The following is a 5,070-nucleotide window of genomic DNA, read 5'->3' on the forward strand; positions in this document are numbered from 1 at the left end:
TTCTTTCCCTAATTTTCTCATTTAATAAAAAGCCAGGATTTTTTTCATTTTTGTACTGTATTTTTCTCTTAGAGCTGCCATTTTTATTAAATCTAGGTATTTTTACATTAGGCTCACATATGTGCTAGGCTTCAATAATACAAATATGTATGATTTATATTTAACTTGGTTGCTATTAGTAATGTCAATGTTTAGGAACTAATTATAAGTGTAATAAGTAGATGGTTTTTTTCTTATGGCATTTCCTATTGGGAAGGAATAATGCATTGAATAATGGAGCTACAACCAGTAGCTTTATCTTGGACTCAGCAATTTTTTCTTTACTTAGGTTTGCCTGTTGTACTTTCATGCTATTTAATAGAGATAATTATTGTAGTGCTCAGTATATTATATGCCTTGAATGACAAGAGCCATAGTATATAATTTAGTACTTAACTGAGAAGCTGCTTTTGTGTTGTAGAATGCCATAAGGGAAAGCAAATCCTCTGTAGGAATAAGGAATGCAGAGGCTGATATTAGAACAGATTACATGGCTGTTCCCATTCTCAGCAAGCAAAGAAAATTCTGTTCAAACGGCTGAATTTTCGAATTAAAGAGAAATAAGTCTTCTGTTTTATAACTAAATGCAACTAAATGACTATAACACTGGGAAGAGAAGAGCAAGTGGCAGTAGAGAAAGATGTGTGTCGTCAATCCACTGGGCTAAGAATAGCCAGAGTGAATTTCTTCTTTTTCTTGGAACAATGTGAAATAAGCAGGATGTTGCTTAATAAAAATCCTTTGTAGCACGCTGCAGAAAAGAGCCATTATTAATCTGTGTAATGAAACAAGTCAGATTCTGTTGAACAGGTTTGTATTCCTGCTGAAATTGAACATTCATCTACGACTGTTTCCAGCTACTCCTCACATCAGAGAATGGTAAAATGCCAGTAAAAATTGAGTGATCTGCATTGAAAAATACTCATTGTAATATGGTACCTTCATCATTTGCCCAGTTTTGCAGGGCTGTTTGTGCTATTATTTCCTTGGATATATTTCCCATGTGCTATTCTTCCCAGACAGATGCCTGAAGCTGCTGTGTGTTGAGGAGCTGACCAAGATTATTGTGCCAAGGTTGTAGTAAGGAGACAGTTACCGAGATGTCTAACTTAGTTGAAGTGCCTTAAAAGACTTATTTTTTAATCGTACTTTTTCTTCAGGAGAGGTGTCCTCTTTAAAAGGAGGAAAATGGTCATTTACCATCAAGAGGGGGCTCCAGGCTGGGGATGAAGGCTGGATGTTTTGAGCCTCTCATGAAAAACTTGTATCTGAGAGTAAAATTCTTCTGATTTGAAATCTGTCTTAATTGCAGCTCAGTGATCCCATTCTTGAGTAATGCAGTCCTTTCCTGATATAAATATGATATTGCTTTTCAGGTGCCCTCTATGTTGCTGTGCCACTGAAAGAAACTGACAGTCCTTGGATACCACAGGTAAGGTAATGAACTCCTGGGGGGATTGATCTTCCAGTCCTTTTGATCCTGTAGAAAGAATGTGACATGTTTAAACTATACTGCTGCTCTGGTGGTCTTTCAGGATCTGCTTCAGCAACTTGGAGTAGTTTTCTACTGCCCACATCAGTCTAAATCAAAGATGTGTGCCTACATATGGGTGATACTAATTATGAGAAATTTCTTGTTATGGTAAAAAAATGAGGCTGGATATGGCACCCTTTGAACGCAGTCTGTGCAAGAATGATTTAAAATAAAGTGTTCTTTCTGTCACAGAAGACAATGGTACCAAAATTGGCACATTTAACAATATTTTCATAAGTTACTGGCTCATGTGAATAATTTTGAACCACCACTAACCACTGAATATTAGAAGACAGGATGAAACCCTACTAGATCCTGGTGGGTTTTACAAGACAGAGCTTTATAGCTAAAAATATAAAGTGTGTAGTAAAATTGGCTTGTCCCGCAGCAATCTCCACTACAATACTACAATTAGGTATCATTAATAATGCAGTATTGAAAAAGTTAGCATAAGAAATCCAAAGCATTAATATTTTATTGTCACTAATATGCTTTGATTTCAGTTCACGTTTTCTGACTCAGGCAAGGGAAAAGTGGTTTTTAACAGTGTTTTTTCCATATGAGTAGAGAAATATTAATCACTTTCTCAGGAAACCCCCAGGGGAAGTAGCACACGGGCAAAGCTTATTTTCAGGCTTCTTTCTTATTCAGGTTTGCTCTGATTAACATTATGTGAGCCTTTTCCTTTAAATTCAGTGTGTGAAATCTTGTTCTGCCAAAGCCCGAGGCACAGATTCCCTGGTTATATTTGGAAGGAAATTCTGACCCTATTAATAATCAAAGATTTGACAAATGCCAATGTGCTGAATGTGATCTGAACACAAAAGCTCATTTCACATAACTAATTTCTAACAGCTAATCACTGGAGTCCTTTCCAGTAGCTGGAGGCCACCCAGCCCCAGAAAATGTTCACCTGTAAAACTTTATCAGAAGTAGTGGTGTGGACTTGGGTGATGACTCACAATGGCTGCTACAATTTGACACAGTAAAACAATCTGTGAAATAAAAATCAAAGCAGAAGGGAGTATTGTATTTCAGAGTAGAGCTAAAACAGGAAGATTTGTGTGCTCTGCTGCTGGATGTACATAAGCTGGAACCTGGCTATGAAAAGCACCAGCAGAAACCAGAATCTTTGTGGAACTGTAGAAACTGGGTAATAGGTATGATCCCCACAAAACCCTGACTTAAAAACAGACACAAAACTTGTTTAAGGTCAGCAGGTGTGAGTTAGTGGCAGAAGTAGTCTGATAGCATTTTTGTTTGATATGATTGCTTGATCCCTCACAGATAGTTAATGTGTTTTCTTTCTTGCTGTGAATGTTGTGTTAAGATGACTTTGCAATCATGTTAGCTCTGTAGGTACCTATTCTGATCACCAATAAAGGCATTAGTCTTGTGTCCTATAGTAATTTGAATGAAGCTGTGATTTCATAACTATTTAACTGTAAAAGAGTTAGTAAGGCATTGTTTATGGAATTCTACTACACCCATAAAGAAGGCTATATCTTTGAAAGATAAAAATGCTATTGCTTTGAATTGCCATTGAAATGAGAATCCCTTTTCACTGCAATGGTAACTACAACTTATAGTCATTAAGTCTCAAAAGAATCTTTTATTACCTCCCCTGTTTATATTTTTTAAGCTGGCAAAACTAAAAATATGTAACAAGTGAGATTTTGTGACAGTGTAAAACTATTCTAGCAAGTATTTGATTAAGCTTATGTTGTAAAAATATGTCAATTTTTTGCCTTAATAGCACTACCTGGTTAACCTTTTACGGACTGTGCTTTCTTGATTCAAAAAAACTTAATATTTTTACATTACTAAAAACGCATTTCTAATAAAAATATACCACATTAATGGTCTTAAAATGGAATTGCAGAGGATAATTACTCTGCAGATTTATTTACTGAAAAATATTCTAAATTACCTAATTAATTAATTCCCCCTTATTAATGGCCTTGTCAGCCTTTAAGACCAGCATGGCTAATCAGATGTCAACAAAATGCAATTACTACCAAGTGAAAAGTAGTTTTCATCCTTATGTTTTTAATGAGCCTGATACAAAGCAAATTCTCCTGTAATTACAGTGCTCCTCAACTATGCACTATAAAGTTATGGCTTGGCCTTTCTATTGCTATGACTACCTTGCAAAACTTGAACTTTTATTGAAAACAAAATGAAAATCTGTTTCTCTTTGTGAAACTGTCTTCAGTTATTTTATAATTTTGGAGACTAAAGGAAATGCTGAAAAGGTAACTGAGTGAGATGTTTCTGAACATCATCTATTACTGAACAGTATATCAAAGTTACTGAATCAGCACAATGATGCTGGAACTTAGTACTTGAAATAGTTTGCACTGTGACTATCACAGCCTGCCCAACAGAGCTGGATGTGCTCCTGGTTACTTGGTGAGCTCACTGACATTTAGGAGGTTCTCAGTAATTTCTTGTCCATCTGTGAAAAAACCCACTTACTACCATAAATCTGTAGCCATGGATAAAGAAAAGGAAAGAGCTCACATATAACGCCCTGCTTATGTAAATGGTGCATCTGGTGCATTTTGAGGTAGTGCCAGTGACTATTTCTAAGCAGACTAAGAGACAGCTGATGGCAAGATCAATCAAAACCATGCCCTGGTGTATTTTAATTTCTGTAGAACTGTGGGAGAACACTTGGAGGAGAATATCCCACCTATACAAAAAATAATCAGCTATTATCTAAAGGCACATACTTACAAAGTAATACACTTAGTTGCAGCAGGATGCCGCAATGATTAAAACTTGCTCTTACAGAACATTCAGAATATATAAGTTGTCTCTAGTTTCCTCCCTCACTGTATCCATAGCAAGTCTTTTTACAAAAAAGAGAATATTGTGGCTTTCAGATCATACCCAGAGCCGGTACAGATTATTTGCCAACATTTTGAAAATTAAACAAATGAACTCTGAGACGATAAAAAGAGATATGTAGCAATTTGGGTGCTGATTTGCAAGCACCATTGTTGTGTGTCAGGAATTCAGGTCAGCACAGGCAGGAGGAGGTGAGTCTGTGGAGGCCTCAACATCCAGCTCTTGATAAAATATGGCAAGGTAAGAAGATGGTTCTGATTTCTACACTCTTTTAAAATCTTTTTGATTTACAGTCCCCTGCTGCTCTTCATACTCATGTGTATCACCCTTCTGAGTACCTTAAATACAAAGGCCAAGTTTTACTGGGTCTTTGAGCAACATTAACTACTACTGTTTGGTTTCCAAATGCAATTAATAATCTCTCCAAAGCATACTGTTAATTCTGTAGTTTTCTAGCTACTATGACTACTACATTTATGTGAATGCCATTGTCAATGTGAGCAAAGCTCTGCTCTTTTCTGTTTGTCACTGTTTTTAATTGCTGTAGCTGTGCCAGAGTTGACCTCTGATGTGGTTGTTTCACTGAAATGGCTTGTGTTATGTCCTGTTTCTGCTTTGGATGGCCAGGTTAGCCAGATTTTATT

The 5,070-nt window shown here is 36.4% G+C and overlaps 1 long non-coding RNA gene across 1 annotated transcript; it reads left to right on the forward strand.

Annotated features, from left to right (window-relative positions):
• The first annotated feature begins 1,411 nt into the window (after positions 1-1,411).
• Positions 1,412-3,729, forward strand: LOC306802660. Its single transcript, XR_013774425.1, has 3 exons — positions 1,412-1,471; positions 2,612-2,733; positions 3,664-3,729. It is a non-coding gene; the product is annotated as an uncharacterized lncRNA (long non-coding RNA).
• The last annotated feature ends 1,341 nt before the right edge of the window (positions 3,730-5,070 follow it).

This window comes from Erithacus rubecula (genome assembly GCF_903797595.1).
Source record: "Erithacus rubecula genome assembly, chromosome: 5".
Taxonomy (NCBI): Eukaryota; Metazoa; Chordata; class Aves; order Passeriformes; family Muscicapidae; genus Erithacus; species Erithacus rubecula.